This window comes from Oncorhynchus mykiss, chromosome 8, assembly GCF_057628025.1.
Source record: "Oncorhynchus mykiss isolate SJ-2025 chromosome 8, ASM5762802v1, whole genome shotgun sequence".
NCBI classification, from domain to species: domain Eukaryota; kingdom Metazoa; phylum Chordata; class Actinopteri; order Salmoniformes; family Salmonidae; genus Oncorhynchus; species Oncorhynchus mykiss.
The window spans coordinates 79,252,586-79,270,591 of NC_143029.1; the positions used below are offsets into that span (position 1 = coordinate 79,252,586).

The window sequence follows — 18,006 nt, forward strand, 5'->3', positions numbered from 1 at the left end:
ATTAGCAATTGTGGGCAGGTGAAAAAACAGCTGACCCGGGCACCACTCGTCCCCGGTGCTCTGCTCCAGAATCAGGCTGTCTTCGGGGAGGTCCAGGGTGCCATCCCTGAGGACCAACGGCAGATTGCCGCTCTTCCTCCCAAAGCTGCCGACATCCACTAACCGGAAGAGGTAATTGGCATCCACAACTCCAAGAGGACAATGGAAAATGTCCCCTTGTAGTTGTAGAACAGGGAGTTGGAGTTTAGGGGGGATTGCAAGACCACGAGCTTGCCATCCACTGATCCCAGACGATGAGGAAAGTTCCACTGTTCTTCAAAGCCAGTAGCTTTGGCCCTCCAGTCGTCCTTGGTTGGGACAGGCATGAATTCCCTAATGTGAACCTCTTGATGATGCACCCAACCTGCACGGTAACTGTAGGCAATGGTTTTGAAGTAATCTCCAGTTACAAGGTATCTGTAGTAATAAGGAAGATAATGTCAAACTTTTACGTCACCAGGTCATTGTGGATTACTTCAGTATAATATCTTTCATAACACATGATAACATTGTGCATGTACAGCATGTGACCACAGAATCATATGATGGATTGTAAAATAGGGCAGGGTTACACCTGTGTTGTGATAATAAGCTAGGTAGCTGGGTTGGATATTGAATCACTACAAGGCTGCCTACTAGACCAGTTTGGATGTCGTCTTTATTGACTTGTCACCTCACCATCATGAACCACACAGGTACTATTTAGGGTTCTTTAATGAACTGTAGGGTGTGTTTTTTTTTTAGATGCACACACAAATACAGTTAAACATGCTGCAACTTGTCTTCTTATTACTTCTGTGGATAATCGTGCACTATCCATTCTCGGTCTTCACTGAAATTCACTGGCTGGAAGTGGGAGTTACAACTAGCAGGCTAAAGAGAATGTCTCTTGATTGGATAGAAAGTTAGGGGTGATTAACTGATGCACTGTCGGACATTTTAACTAAAGGGACAAACTAGGGGTGCATAGAAAAATACTAAATATGAAGGTCTGGCCTTTTCTACAAGGACAGCATCACAAATTAATATATACAGTGCATTCGGAAATTATTCAGAGCCCTTGACTATTTCCACATTCTGTTACGTTACAGCCTTATTCTACATTTATTTTTTGAATTCCTTCAATCTACACACAATACCTCATAATGACAAAGCTAAAACAGTTGTTGAATTATTTTCAAATGAAAAAAAAAACTGATATCACATTTACGTAAGTATTCAGGCCCTTTACTCAGTACTTTGTTGAAGCACCTTTGGGAGCAATTACAGCCTTGACTCTTCTTGGGTATGACGCTACAAGCTTGGCATACCTGTATTTGGGGACTTTCTCCCATTTTTCTCTGCAGATCCTCTCAATCTCTGCCAGGTTGGATTGGGATGTCGCTGTACAGCTATCTAGAGATGTTTGATCGGGTTCAATTCCAGGCACTGGCTGGGCCAATCAAGGACATTGAGACTTGTCCCGAAGCCACTTCTGCATTGTCTTGGCTGTGTGCTTAGAGTTGTTGTCCTGTTGGAAGGTGAACTGGAGCAGGTTTTCTTTGAGAGTCCCTCTGTACTTTGCTCCGTTTATCCTCCCAGTCCCTGTCGCTGAAAAACATCCCAACATCGTGATACTGCCACCATGCTTCACCGTAGGGGTGGTGCAAGGTTTCTTCCAAACGTGACGCTTGGCATTCAGGCCAAATAGTTAAATCTTGGTTAAATCAGTCCAGAGAATCTTGCTTGTCATGCTCTAAGAGTCCTTGAGGTGCCTATTGGCAAACTTCAAGCAGGCTCTCCTGTGCCTTTTACTGAGGAGTGGCTTCCGCCTGGCCACTCCACCATAAAGACCTGATTGATGGAGGGCTGCAGAGATGGTTGTTATTCTGGAAGTTTCTTCCCTCTCCATAGAGGAACTCTGGAGCTCTGCCAGAGTGACCATCTGGTTCTTGGTCACTTCCCTGACCAAGGTCCTTCTCCCCTGATTGCTCAGTTTTGCCGGGCGGCCAGCTCTAGGAAGAGTCTTGGTAGTTCCAAACTTCTACCATTTAAGACATGGTACCTTTCCCCAGATCTGTGCCTTGACACAATCCTTTCTCGGAGCTCTACAGACAATTCCTTCGACCTCATGGCTTTGTTTCTGCTCTGACATGCACTGTCAACTGTGGGACCTTATTTAGACAGGTGTGTGCCCTTCCAAATCATGTCCAATCAACTCAATTTACTGCAGGTGGACTCCAATCAAGTTGTAGAAACATCTCAAGTCTCATAGCAAAGGGTCTGAATACTTATGTCAATAAGGTATCGTTTTTTTATTTGTAATAAATTAGCAAAAAATGTCTAAAAAACTGTTTTTGCTTTGTCGTTATCGGGTATTGTGTGTAGATCGATGAGTAAAATATTAATGTAATACATTTTAGAATAAGGATGTAACTTAACAAAATGTGGAAAAGGGAAGGCGTCTGAATACTTTATGAATGCACTGTAAATACCACAATACAACAGTAGCATCAGTAACCTCAAATATGTCATCAATACACATTTGTCAATTAATCCCATAAAGAATGTATTTTATTGTAGCCTATGAAAAATGTTGTGTTACAATGCTATTTGTTACTGTTCGGATCTAGTCATAGGCTATTGTCATGTCTTCCCTTGCAATGTGAGGTCCTATCCTGGACAGCAGATCATCAAACTGGGCTTTATCAAGCCTGAACTGGCCCTGGAACATCACATTGTGGAACCGCAGCTCCTGCACCAGATGGTACTCTCCACACCGGCAGCAGGCCATCAGGACGGGGAACCCACATGGAGCGCCGTCGCCGCAGGTTCCACCATTGATAGATCGTCTCAATATCCAGTAGTGTTCTTCAGTTTGCGATTCATGATGGAAATATAGATATGAAGATGTAATAACTTTTTATAGGCAAATACTCTCCCTCCAAAAATCTAAATATTACCTGGAAGACAGGTCATTTGGTGTCAAGGTGTCAATTATTTTGTATTTCAAAAATGTGCCTATTATATGCAAATAAACAGTTAAATACATTTTCTGATTTTAAACAGTTTTTTATTCATAATTTAAAAAAGCTTCAATGGCTATGTGAATAAATTCATGAAACGTAGAATTGATTAAAATATTTACCCATTTCTTACCCAGAATGTCATAAACTTGCTATGCTGAATTCTTGATACACCACCGAATGAATGTGCTGGTATATGCCGCCAGCATACCAAAATCGGCATGTGGCAATTTATTGTGTGCTAGTGTACAGAGCTGTGAGACTCTCATTCTCCACTTGCGCGTCATCAGGCAAATTACGTTTCCGGGGGTGAACCCCAAAATAAATGTGTAAAGTGATCAAAACAAATTATGTTAGTTGTGCAAGACATTTTACAGATAAACCATAAGTAAACTCAGCAAAAAAAGATGTGGCCAGGGCAATACATTGCAATGTCCGTACTGTGAGACCCCTAACACAGTGCCACAGGGAGACAGGACGGACAGCTGATCGTCCTCGCAGTGGCAGACCACGTGTAACACCTGCACAGGATTGGTACATCCGAACATCACACCTGCGGGACAGGTACAGGATGGCAACAACTGCCCGAGTTACACCAGGAACGCACAATCCCTTCATCAGTGCTCTGACTGTCCTCAATTTTTTTTTTTATTAACATCTCCAGAAAAAAGTCTCTCACTGTTGCCGCCTGCTATCGATCCCCCTCCGCTCCCCCTCCGCTCCCAGCTGTGCCCTGGACACCACTCCTTGGACACTGTGCTATCTAACCTCCAAACGAGCTTCAATGCCATACAGCACTCCTTCCGTGGCCTCCAACTGCTCTTAAACGCTAGTAAAACCAAATGCATGCTTTTCAACCGTTCGCTGCCTGCAACCGCACGCCTGACCAGCATCACCACCCTGGATGGTTCCGACCTTGAATATGTGGACATCTATAAGTACCTAGGTGTCTGGCTAGACTCTAAACTCTCCTTCCAGACCCATATCAAACATCTCCAATCCAAAATCAAATCAAGAGTCGGCTTTCTATTCCGCAACAAAGCCTCCTTCACTCACGCCGCCAAACTTACCCTAGTAAAACTGACTATCCTACCGATCCTCGACTTCGGCGATGTCATCTACAAAATTGCTTCCAACACTCTACTCAGCAAACTGGATGCAGTTTATCACAGTGCCATCCGTTTTGTCACTAAAGCACCTTATACCACCCACCACTGCGACTTGTATGCTCTAGTCGGCTGGCCCTCGCTACATATTCGTCGCCAGACCCACTGGCTCCAGGTCATCTACAAGTCCATGCTAGGTAAAGCTCCGCCTTATCTCAGTTCACTGGTTACGATGGCACTTAATGCACCTGGTGGACACACGAGATACTGACTGTTACTTTTGATTTTGACCCCTACTTTGTTCAGGGACACATTATTCTATTCCTGTTAGTCACATGTCTGTGGAACTTGTTCAGTTTATGTCTCAGTTGTTGAATCTTGTTATGTTCATACAAATATTTACACATGTTAAGTTTGCTGAAAATAAACGCAGTTGACAGTGGAGAGGACATTTCTTTTATTACTGAGTTTAGTATATTGTTTTCAAACGTGTGCACACTTTCCTTCTCCAACAAAACAAAAGCTGATTCAAAGGGGGTGTGGCAGATTTGAAGGACTCAAGTAGGATTCACATGACTATCCTCGATTAAAGGTGGCTATTGATAGGACATTTTTACATTAAACTATTCAATGAATTTACATCTCCTCAACCACTTATCGGTCACGGAGGACAGAGGAGAGAGAATGTAGAGGACGGACTTTTGCCCAAATGGGGAAATGTGCAGATACAATTTAAGGGTTAGCAACACTGAGTTAATCAAAGATTGCTAAAGTGAACAGCAAACTTGGTTTGAAAAAGCAGATGAAGCAACACCTCACGGTACAACTCCCCTCCCCTATTTGATCTAGATATTGTGTGTATGTATTGATATGTAGGAAATGTGTGAAGTTTGAAATGTAGTTCTGTCCTTCAGCTGTCCTTGTCTATGAATGTTCTGTCTTATTTCATGTTTTGTGTTTTGCTATCACATCAGCTAATGAGGATCCTAATATAATAGACCAAAAAAATAATCACATACTCCTAACTAGAGATAAGTTTAATTTCTGATGAAACATGAGTGACCCAGTGACATCATAGAAAGGGATAGTTAAGATGGGACCATAGAGGATGGATGATGTTTTACATGCCAGTAACCAATTGTGCTATTTTGTTCGTTTTTTTGCCAATGAACTTCTGGATGATCCAGAGGAGGAATGGGAGAAGGTCATGGGGTCTGATGAGACAAAAATAGAGCTTTTTGGTCTAAACTCCACTCGCCGTGTTTGGAGGAAGAAGAAGGATGAATACAACCCCAAGAACACCATCCCAACCATGAAGCATGGCGGTGGAAACATCATTATTTGGGGATGCTTTTCTGCAAAGGGGACAGGACGACTGCACCGTATTGAGAGGAGGATGGATGGGGCCATGTAGGAGATCTTGGCCAACAACCTCCTTCCCTCAGTAAGAGCATTGAAGATGGGTCGTGGCTGGGTCTTCCAGCATGACAATGACCCGAAACACACAGCCAGGGCAACTAAGGAGTGGCTCCGTTAGAAGCATCTCAAGGTCCTGGAGTGGCCTAGCCAGTCTCCAGACCTGAACCCAATATAAAATAATTTGAGGGAGCTGAAAGTCCGTATTTCCCAGTGACAGCCCCTAAACCTGAAGGATCTGGAGAAGGTCTGTATGGAGGAGTGGGCCAAAATCCCTGCTGCAGTGTGTGCAAACCTGGTCAAGAACTACAGGAAACCTATGATCTCTGTAATTGCAAACAAAGGTTTCTATACCAAATATTAAGTTCTGCTTTTCTGATGTGTCAAATACTTATTGCATGCAATAAAATGCAAATTAATTACTTAAAAATCATACAATGTGATTTTCTGGATTTATGTTTTAGATTCTGTCTCTCACAGTTGAAGTGTACCTATGATAAAAATTACAGACCTCTACATGTGTTGTAAGTGGGAAAACCTGCAAAATCAGCAGTGTATCAAATACTTGTTCTCCCCACTGTATATCTATATATATATATGTGTGTGTGTGTGTGTGTGTTTTTACCTCTCTTTACTCGCCAATTGGTAGTAGTCACAGTCTTGTCTCTTGTCTTGTCTGCAACTCCCGTACAAACTCGAGAGCCATGCGTCCTCCGAAACACAAGCCAACCAAGCCACACTGCTTCTTGACACGATGCCCATCCAACCCGGAAGCCAGCCGCACCAATGTTTTGGAGGAAACCTTTCGTACACCTGACGATCTGGTCAGCGTGCATTTTGCCCGACCCACCACAGGAGTCGCTAGAGCACGATGAGACAAGGATACCCCTGCCGTCCAAACCCTCCCTAACCTGGACGATGCTGGGCCAATTGTGCGCCGCCCCATGGGCCTCCCGGTCACTCAAACCCAGAATCTCTGGTGGCACAGCTAGCTCTGCGATGCAGTGACTTAGACCACTGCACCACCCGGGAGGCCATGATACAGTGAATTATAAGTGAAATAATCTGTCTGTAAACAATTGTTGGAAAAATTACTTGTGTCATGAACAAAGTAGATGTCTTAACCGACTTGCCAAAACTATAGTTTGTTAAGAAGAAATTTGTGGAGTGGTTGAAAAATGAGTTAATGTCATAAATACCTCTCCCCTCCTTTTTCCTGTCTCTACTCTACTGATGGGACTATTGAAAATCCCTTGGTTAACATAGGGATTCTGGGAACATCAGAAGGTGGGGGGAAATTAACCATATTTTGGTAATCCAACCAGTTGGACATATGCGTTGGTACTTAATGAATATGATGTCAGTTCGGTTGTCATCTGAGACATTCTCATCAATGATAGGATGACATAAACTCTACAGTGGAAAGTCTACACATTGTAGTTATCAGATTCACATGGAATTGTTGTACAATTTAAATGTTTGAATATAAAAATATTGGTGAAAATATGAAATGTAATTTTAGCTTACAAATGAGAGATTTGGGTTTTCATAAGGTTAGGGCTCTGCTCAATCAGTGTCCCGCCCCTGTGAAGAGACATGGGTTATAAAACTATGAAAACACACCCTTCTCCCTCCACTATATGAAGCCTTGATGAAAATGTAACCTCATGTTCCGGGTACATTAGGATGACGATCCGATGTCAGAATGGTTCAGATAATAACTACAGAATGAAGCTAACCTCAGCGTGAGCTTTGGTTGCGAATAGTATGTTGGTTGCGAATAGTACTACAGAAGTGATACCTCCTAGCCGTTGAGTTTGCAACAGCAGCTGCAAAAGTGGGCTAGGAAAGAACAGACAGAGTCTCCCGTCTACCACACAACGACGTTACTACAACGTATCCAATTTACCAGCAGAGACATTGTTCAAAGGACAAAGGACTCTGTTGGGCAACACGGCCTTCCATCTACCACCAACCTACCGAAGCGCAGCTCAGAGTAAATATTGATTGCATTTTCTTTTTCCAAATGGGCGGTAATTTAGAATGCATAAGATACTGTATTTACGATAGCATGGCTTCTCCCTTTGTTCTTCAGTCTTCCCGCTCTTTCACTCAAACCCAGCCTCCTTTTCTTTTGTGTAACCAGCTGTCATATCTGTTCTGTCCGCAAGGGACGTTTTCCTTTATGACTTCATTTGTAATCAAGGTATGATTCATTCTGTGTATATGTAATTCTGTGTGATTAGTTAGGTATTTAGTAAATACATAATTAAACCCAATTTTGTATTGCTGATTCAACTTGTTAGCCAGGGTTTGTGAAGATAACCAAGAATTTACAACTTTCAGATGAGTGAAATAAGGTGACGATTAATATTGACTGCTATTGATGTAAAATATTACTAGGTCTTTAAGAGTTTATTCGGAAGATAACTGCTCTATAAATATTATTTTGTGGTGCCCCGACTTTCTAGTTAATTACATTTACATGATTAGCTCAGTCAGGTAATATTATTACAGAGAAAGGATTTTATGGAATAGCATGTCATATCACTTAATCCGGCATAGCCAAAGACACGACAACTCCAACCTAAGTGTATGTAAACTTCCGACTTCAACTGTATATGTTGAATTTCTCAAAGTCATAACCACTATCAGAAAAATACAATAGGCTGGGAAGCACCTCCCACTGCAGAATGTATCTATCTACAGCTACCGTTTGGTCTAACTTAGCAGGGCTGGGCTTGGTTATGATATTTGTCACTGACTATTACCAATGTGCTTTCGTGAGAAGGAGAGATCTTTTGTTGTTATGAGGTCTCTTAAGAACTAAATAGATTCACTGTTGCTATGGAAGTCATTCCAAAGGGTAGGTTTAACAGTGCAGATGAAATGTGACCATCCTTTATCACTCATATAGCATCAATGAGACTATTTAGGCCTAAGGTATATGGCATTTGCACAGTCAGAACTAGAGCGGTGTTTGTCAGACCATAAGACATCCTAAAAATCACTTTTCTCACCAAAACATACAGTAAATATGGGAAAACAAAATAACAATATTTTGATATTTCTTATATCGCTCAGAAATAGGAAAGACACTTTAAAACAAATTATATTTGTATGTATTTTTGGAGTATCTGGTTTTCCATGTATGAAGTTGTTATTCAAATACCTAAATGATCCTTGATCAATTCCATATATTAGCTTAGTAGAACCCCCTCCCAGGCTTGGACTAGGGGTAATAATTGTCTCTGTCAATGTTTGTTTATTAACATGTCTGTACCCTGCTTGTTCGCTTTAATGACAGATTTGAATTGCTAATATGTGTGAAGTAGAAAAAGGTCTATTCTCAGTAAGCTACGAGGAAAAACGTGCTAAAAAATAACAAAAAAGTCTCAGGATTCACTCTTGGTGCCTTCAATATGCTCCTGGAAACAGAGTGAAAAGCTTACCGGGATGATTCTGGAGCTGGTCAATGCAGATTCAGAGAAGTCAGTACTATCCATCTTGGATCTTTACATCCTTGGATCATGACAGCTATTTATAAAGCAGAGGGTAATAAAGTATCGTGCAGACACACCCACACATAAAATAAAAATATGTTTTATTGTCACATGCACCAGAAAGGTGCAGTGAAAAGTGTTGTATTACAGGGTCAGCAATAATATTATAGCACCCCTGGAGCACAAAAGGGTTTAAGTGCCTTGCTCAAGGGAACATTGGGCACTTTAGATAGGCAAGGCAGAATGGATATATGTCTGTAACAGTTTGGGTCTAGTGTCACCCCCTTTGAAGAGAGGGATGACCGCGGCAGATTTCCAATCTTTAGAGATCTCGGACAATACGAAAGAGTGGTTGAACAGACTGGTAATAGGGGTTGCAACAATGGCGGCGGATACTTTTAGAAAGAGAGGGTCCAGATTGTCTAGCCCAGCTGATTTGTACGGGTCCAGGTTTTGCAGCTCTTTCAGAACATCTGTGATCTTGATTTGGGTGAAGGAGAAGCTGGGGAGGCTTGGGCGAGTAGTTTCTGGGTGTGCAGAGTGGTTGGCCGGGGTTGGAGTAGCCAGGAGGAAATAGAGAAATGCTTATTGAAATTCTCGACTATCGTGGATTTATCGGTGGTGACAGTGTTTCCTAGCCTCAGTGCAGTGGGCAGCTGGGAGGAGGTGCTCTTGTTCTCCAAGGACTTTACAATGTCCCAAAACTTTTTGGAGTTAGAGCTACAGGATGTACATTTCTGTTTGAAAAAGCTAGCCTTTGCTTTGCTGACTGACTGCATGTATTGTTTCCTGACTTCCCTGAAAAGTTGCATATTGCGGGGACTATTCGATGCTAGCGCAGTCCGTCACAGGATGTCTTTGTGCTGGTTGGGGGCAGTCAGGTCTGGAGTGAACCAAGGGCTATATCTGTTCTTAGTTCTACAATTCTTGAAAGGGGCATGCTTATCTAAGATGGTGAGGAATTACTTTTAAAGAACGACCTGGCACCCTCTACTGACGGGATGTGGTCAATATCTTTCCAGGATATCCGAGCCAGCTCGATTAGAAATGCCTGCTCGCAAAAGTGTTTTAAGGAGCATTTGACTGTAATGAGGGGTACTCGTTTGCTCATCAGCAGACCCGTAGCGGATGCAGGCAATGAGGCAGTGATCGCTGAGATCCTGATTAAAAAGAGCAGAGGTGTATTTGGAGGGCAAGTTGGTCAGGATAATATCTATGAGGGTGCCCATGTTTACGGATTTAGGGTTGTACCTGGTGGGTTTGTTGATCATTTGTGTGAGATTGCACGATCTACCTTAGATTGTAGGACTTCTGGGGTGTTAAGCATATCACAGTTTAGGTCACCTAACAGAACGAATTCTGAAGTTAGATAGGGGGCAATCAATTCACATATGGTGTCCAGGGCACAGCTGGGAGCTGAGGTGGGTCTATAACAGGTGGCAACAGTGAGAGACTTATTTCCGGAGAGATTCATTTTTACAATTAGAAGCTCGTACTGTTTGGCCAAAGACCTGGAAAGTATGACAGAACTTTGCAAGCTATCTCTGCAGTAGATTGCAACTCCTCCCCTTTTGGCAGTTTTATCTTGATGGAAAATGTTGTAGTTGGAGATGGAAATCTCAAAATTTTTGGTGGCCTTCCTAAGCCAGGATTCAGACACGGCAAGGACATCAGGGTTGGCGGAGTGTGCTAAAGCAGTGAGTAAAACAAACTTAGGGAGGAGGCTTCTGATGTTAACATGCATGAAACCAAGGCTTTTACGGTTACAGAAGTCAACAAATGAAAGCACCTAGGGACGCCCAGGGCCTGGGTTAACCTCTACATCACTCGAGGAACAGAGGAGGAGTAGGTTGAGGGTACGGCTAAAGGCTATCAAAACTGGCCGTCTAGTACATTGGGGCAGGAGGCGATTTCTCGGCGTGGTAGGATAGATTCAGGGCATAATGTACAGACAGGGGTATGGTAGGGTGCGGGTACAGTGAAGGTAAACCTTGGCATTGAGTGACGATAAGAGAGGTTGCATCTCTGGATGCACTAGTTATGCTGGGTGAGGTCACCGCATGTGTTGGAGGTGGGACAAAAGAGGTATCTGAGGCATGTTGAGTGGGACTAGGGGCTCCGCAGTAAACTACAACAGTGATAACTATCCTGAATAACAGTATACAAGGCATATTGACATTAGAGAGAGACATAAAGCGAGGTATAAAGCAATCACTGGTGTTGATTGGGAGAGCTAGCTAAGACAACAACGGGTAAGACAACAACAACAGGTAAAATGGCGATCAATGGGCAAAGAGGGTCAGTTAACTACACACAGGGCCTGAGTTCGAGGCTGGGGCCGACAGAAAAACAAAATAAACAAAATGGAGTACCGTGATTAATGAACAATCCAGCAGGTATCAGCTATATAGCGAAGTGATCATAGGGTCCAGTGAACAGCAATAGATGAAACAGGGAAGCCGGTTGAGGGTGCAACGGATGGAATTACGTCGGCAGACCAGTCATGATGGAACGGCGGGGCTTCGTGTCGACAAAGGGTCTAGGCCAGTTGGCAAAAGAGGTATTAGCTGGAGTAAATTTGTTTGTAGCCTGGAGATGCGCCTGGCTCGAGGTTAACTAGTGTTGGCTTCGGGACAAAGGCGTTAGCCACTATAGCCACTCGGTAGCAGCTAGCTAGCAGCGATGATTCGATGAAAAGGTCCAGGGCTTACGGCAAGAATCCAGTGGTGTAGTGGATTCTAGTCATGTTAGTGAAGAGTCCTGGAGGCACCAACTGTGTAGCCGGGTGAACATAGGGTCCACTGAGTAGGCCGGGAGATTGGCCTGGCTCAAGGCTAGCTTCGGGGCTGGGCCACTCGGTAGCAGATAGCAAGCTGCGATGATCAGGAGTAATGGTCCAGGGCTTACGGAAGGAATCAGGTGTTGTAGTGGAGTCCGGTATGGTCAGGGTTGATAACATGCTGCGCAGACTGGCAGACTGGCAAGTATTATCCAGGCTAATAGCGGCTGGTGTCTGTGCTAAAGGCAAAGACCGATAAAAGTGGCTAACAATGACTAAGTAGCTAATTTGCTGGATAGCTTTTGATGGCTAGCTTCTGATGGAGGTTCTGGCTGTATGGTCTAAAACAGCTGATCCATATAACATTTTAGGCAGGTTGCCGGAAGGCAAATTTTACAAAGGGAGAAGGACAAACAACGTCTGCACTGCTACGTCACCTTGGATCAATACACCTAATGCCAGAGCACTTCCTAGTAGGCCTAATGTTAGAGCACGATATAGTAGCCCTAATGTCAGAGCACTTCCTAGTAGGCCTAATGTTAGATCATTTCCTAGTAGGCCTAATGTTAGAGCACTTCCTAGTAGAACCTAATGTTAGAGCACTTCCTAGTAGGCCTAATGTTAGAGCATTTCCTAGTAGGCCAAGTGTTAGAGCACTGCCTAGCAGGCCTAATGCCAGAGCACTTCCAAGTAGGACTAATTCCAGAGCACTTCCTTGCAAGCCTAATGATAGAGCTCTTTCTAGTTGGCCTAATGCCAGAGCACTTCCTAGTAGGCCTAATGCCAGAGCACTTCCTAGTAGGCCTAATGTTAGAGCACTTCCTAGCACGCCTAATGTTAGAGCACTTCCTAGTAGGCCTAATGTTAGAGCTCTTCCTAGTAGGCCTAATGCCAAAGCACTTCCTAGTAGGCCTAATGTTAGAGCACTTCCTAGCACGCCTAATGTTAGAGCACTTCCTAGTAGGCCTAATGATAGAGCTCTTTCTAGTTGGCCTAATGCCAGAGCACTTCCTAGTAGGCCTAATGCCAGAGCACTTCCCAGTAGGCCTAATGTTAGAGCACTTCCTAGCACGCCTAATGTTAGATCACTTCCTAGTAGGCCTAATGTTAGAGCTCATCCTAGTAGGCCTAATGCCAGAGCACTTCCTAGTAGGCCTGGTGTTAGAGCACTTCCTAGTAGACCTAATGTTAGAGCACTTCCTAGTAGGCCTGGTGTTAGAGCACTTCCTAGTAGGCCTAATGTTAGAGCACTTCCAACTATGCCTAACGTTAGAGCACTTCTTAGTAGAATCTATTGTTAGAGCACTTTCTAGTAGGCCTAATGTTAGAGCACTTCCTAGTAGGCCTAATGTTAGAGCACTTCTTAGTAGAACCTATTGTTAGAGCACTTCCTAGTAGGGCATATGTTAGGACACTTCCTCGTAGGCCTAATGTTAGAGCACTTCCTAGTTGGCCTAATGTTAGAGCAATTCCTAGTAGAACCTAATGTTAGAGCATTTCTTTGTAGGCCTAATGTTAGAGCCCTTCCTAGTAGACCTAATGTTAGAGCACTTCCTAGTAGGCCTAATGTTAGAGCACTTCCTAGTAGGCCTAATGTTAGAACACTTCCTAGTAGGCCTAATGTTAGAGCACTTCCTAGTAGGCCTAATGTTAGAACACTTCCTAGCAGGCCTAATGTTAGAGCACTTCCTAGTAGTGCATATGTTAGAGCACTGCCTAGTAGAACCTAATGTTAGAGCACTTCCTAGTATGCCTAATGTTAGAGCACTGCCTAGTAGAACCTAATGTTAGAGCACTTCCTAGTAGGCCTAATGTTAGAGCACTTCCTAGTAGGCCTAGTGTTAGAGCACTTCCTAGTAGAACTAATGTTAGAGCACTTCCTAGTAGGCCTAATGTTAGAGCACTTCCTAGTAGACCCTAATGTTAGAGCATTTCCTAGTAGGCCTAACGTTAGAGCACTTCCTAGTAGCCTTAATGTTAGAGCACTTCCTAGTAGGCCTAATGTTAGAGCACTTCCTAGTATGCCTAATGTTAGAGCACTTCCTAGTAGGCCTAATGTTGTAGCACTTCCTAGTAGGCCTAATGTTAGAGCACATCCTAGCAGGCCTAATGTTAGAGCACTTCCTAGTAGGCCTAATGTTAGAGCACTTCCTAGCAGGCCTAATGTTAGAGCACTTCCTAGGAGGCCTAATGTTAGAGCACTTCCTATTAGGCCTAATGTTAGAGCACTTCCTAGTTATGTTTCTCAACTATACCATAACTCAAGAACAGGTGCGGAGAGAGATTAGAGAAACAGAGACAGGATCATTCTCCATGTTATTCCAGAAAGGTTAGATCAGTCCATAGTAGTTGATCATGTCTTCATCACACAGCAACCTCATACATTCAGAACATAGGTACCGCATACGACCAACAGAACACCTACTGCATCACCCCAACCCCAGATCCAAAGTCTCTCAACCATTTACCAATCTGAAATCCCATGTAGATTTAATGTCGAGTTCAACAACAACATACTGAATGATCTTGAACACAACTGGCGGGAGAGTGCTCTAATGGTCTGTCACTTCTTATAGAAATTGTATTGTACTTTGCACGCTCCAGAGCGTCATGTAGACCATGAAGGCTTGGTGCAGTTGAAACCCAGAGTGGCATGGAGGATGACACCTATAAATCAATTAAGCTTGAAGTGAAAACCGCGCAGAAGGAAAAGCCAAGAAAGCCTGGAGTGGGATCCCCAAGAGGCTTTTGGACCAGGGTGTGACGGTGGTTCTTTATGAGAACAATGACAGTGAAAGCAAGCTAGTCAGTGACTCGGCTGGCAGAGAATCTGGGAGCTGGGACACCTCACTACCCCTCAACACTGGTCTCCAGGTCAGGCTCCACAAGAAGGTACCATACTTCTTTACAAGGTTCTTTAGACGCCCTACTGTTGTCGACAAGAGACGAGAGATTCCTGTTGATCTACAGTAAGCACCTACAGGTCTAACTCCAGCAATTATTATTGGACTGAAAGGCCTGCGGTCTCCAGTGTGTGAAAACGTTATTCACTGACCGGAACATAAAGTTGGATAACTCCTGGGTTGGGTTCTACTCTTCCCATAACAAACAAATGCTCAACTATAATACCTGGCAATGAGCAGTGTCTTTTTCTAAGGAAATACGATCAGATTTGGAGGATGTACCTGAGCATGATGTCTATGTGTATTATTCCAGTATGGTCATGTCTCCTGGGGTCCAGGCCAGATTCATGCTGCAGAGAAGATCTAGTGAAGTAGCCTGTACTCTGCCCTGGGAGAGAGTTGAGCTCAGCGCGACCAGACCATATCACAGAGGGATTTAGAGATGAGCTGTAGTCACTGTAGGAATTATGTGTGTATCATGTGGAAAACATCAACAATTTACACAATCATTATATTTTTTCTATTAGCATTGTTTTGTACATTGCATTAGCTGTTTTCTCAGATGTCCTTCTGCCTTCCAGTGTTATTAATGATTTAGTACACAGTGGTATCCCATTTCTTCCTATTTACGCCAAGTTGATATTTTGTTGATATCTGATTATGTAATTGCCTCTGTCAATGTTTGTTAAATTTCTGCACCCTGCTTGTACTTTTCATTGAATGATTTGAATGGCTAAACTGTGCGAAGTGGAAAAACAGAGAGCCTGCTCTCAAATAGCTTTCTGCTAAGTTCAAGGGAAAATACAATAAGAATCTGTGAACAGTCTGAGTTTGTCTCATCTCAGGACTCTTGATGGCTTCAATATGCTCCTGTAAACTGAGAGTAAAAAGCTTACTGGGATGATTCTGAAGCTGGTCAATGCAGATTTTCAGTCATTGAAGTTGTTCAATTTTGAGCTTGACATGTTTTCCTGTAAATGTCATGTGTTTACGTACTGTAACAGGCCAGATCTTAAAGGAAAGCACCCAAAGACACACAAACAAACTCTCTCTCTCACACACACACACACACACACACACACACACACACACACACACACACACACACACACACACACACACACACACACACACACACACACACACACACACACACACACACACACACACACATACACACACACACACACACACACACACACACACACACACACACACACACACAGTAGTATTCACATCTTCAACGGTAGGCTGTTAATTAGGACCTGATTCATTTGCCATATGGTTCCAGCAGGCACTCCCTCCTCTCTAAACCTTTAATTTAACACTTAATTGCCAATCAAGACTAATTAAGAGGGAAGCTTGACAGGAGGACGGAAGTACTGTTGCACACTGTAGGTTTAGGATAACGATGAAGAGTGTATCTGAGTGTATATGCTGAACAAATGAAACACATTTATGGATTTGTATTTATGTGTGTATGTGTGTGTCAAGTTAAATCAAATGTTATTGGTCACATACATAGGGTTAGCAGATGTTATTGCGAGTGTAGAGAAGCTTGTGCTTCTAGTTCTGAAAGAGCAGCAACATCTAACATGTAATCTAACAATTCCACAACAACTACCTAATACACACAAATCTAAATAAAGGAATGGAATAAGAAGATATGAATATAATTATATGGATGAGCAATGACAGAGCAGCATAGGCAAGATGCAATAGATAGTTTAGAATACAGTATGTACATATGAGATGTGTAATGCAAGATATGTAAACAGTATTAAAGTGGCTGTTTAACAGTCTGATGGCCTTGATATAGAAGCTGTTTTTCAGTCTCTCGGCCCCAGCTTTGATGCCCCTGTACTGACCTCACCTTCTGGATGGTAGTGGGGTGAACAGGCAGTGGCTTGGGTGGTTGTTGTCCTCGATGATCTTTTTGGCCATCCTGTGACGGTGCTGTAGGTGTCCTGGAGGGCAGGTACTTGATGCGTTGTGCAGACCGCACCACCCTCTGGAGAGCCCTGCAGTTGTGGGCAGTGCAGTTGCAGTACCAGGCGGTCATACAGCCCAATACAATGCTCTCAATTGTGCATCTATAAAAGTTTGTGAGGGTTTTGGGTGACAAGCCATATGTCTTCGCTGTTGTGCCTTCTTCACCACACTGTCTGTGTGGATGGACCATTTCGTCGGGACAGTTTGTCTGTGATGTGTACGCCGATGAACTTAAAACTTTCCAACTTCTCCACTACTGTCCCGTCGACATGGATAGGGGGGTTCTTGTTAAAAGATTTTATGAAGGTTTAAGATAATTGATTATATAATTCTACCCGGAAACTTAACAATTAGGGATTAGAGGTTATGTAGCATGAACAATGAGTAATTAAAAATAATAAACACAGCTCCAACTAGGTTGGAGGGGGGAAGAAAGGAATGCATGTGTGTGCCTAATGAAAACAAAGAGGATCCTTAACCTATGTTTGAACCGACCCAGCTATAACTCTGGAGAGATAAGATAGGACAGGGAGAGCCCCTCCAGGTTTCCCGTATCTGGGGAGGACTGGAACTGTCAGCTGAGTGGTAATAAACTCTGGGGAGACTTCAGGAGAAGAAGAGAGAATCCAAATCTTAGTGTGTATGTATGTGCGTAGGTTAGAATGGTATAAAAGGAACGTCTTTGTGAATGTACAGGGGAGCTCTCGCAAATAAACTTGGATCTGATCAATTGTGAGCTGGGGATTCTGTCTGTTTCATTTAAGAACAGAACTTTACAACTTCTGGGTAGCAGACAGATAAAGATACATTTAAATTATGAACATTGATTACAAAATGATTTACCAATTTGGTCCTTCGAGCGGATTTCCAAAATCTGTCCCTGTCGTCCGAAGATAACACGCCGAAAACCGTGCACAGGCGGGTCGTTGACCCGTAAATTAAAGACCTGTCCCCTGAAATTGGGGTTCAATAACAGGCCGGTATATATCTAAGGTCGACAGAGACGGTGACGGAATCTCACGAACATTGCTTTTCCCAGCATACAAACTAGGTCAGTAAAACTTTATTTGCGGATTTGGGGAATTGACGTTTGGGCTACATTTGGAGAATGACCCTTGTGTGGTTTAGACGTTGATTTTTAGAATCGATGGGGCATTCTGATCTGGTGACCTGTCTTTAGAATTTTGTGGAAAGAACCCTGATATAGTTAGTATTCTATGCAATTGGAAGACAGGAATTGGATTTAGAAGCCACCTAGGAATG

General features: G+C 43.2%; 1 long non-coding RNA gene and 1 pseudogene across 1 annotated transcript in view; both read left to right on the plus strand.

Moving 5' to 3' along the window:
- The window catches only part of LOC110530673 (uncharacterized), a 127,865-nt gene that overhangs the window by 56,463 nt on the left and 53,396 nt on the right, over positions 1–18,006 (plus strand). The gene's annotated exons all lie outside the window — the stretch shown is intronic.
- On the plus strand, positions 9,023–15,191 carry LOC149982143 (uncharacterized; annotated as a pseudogene).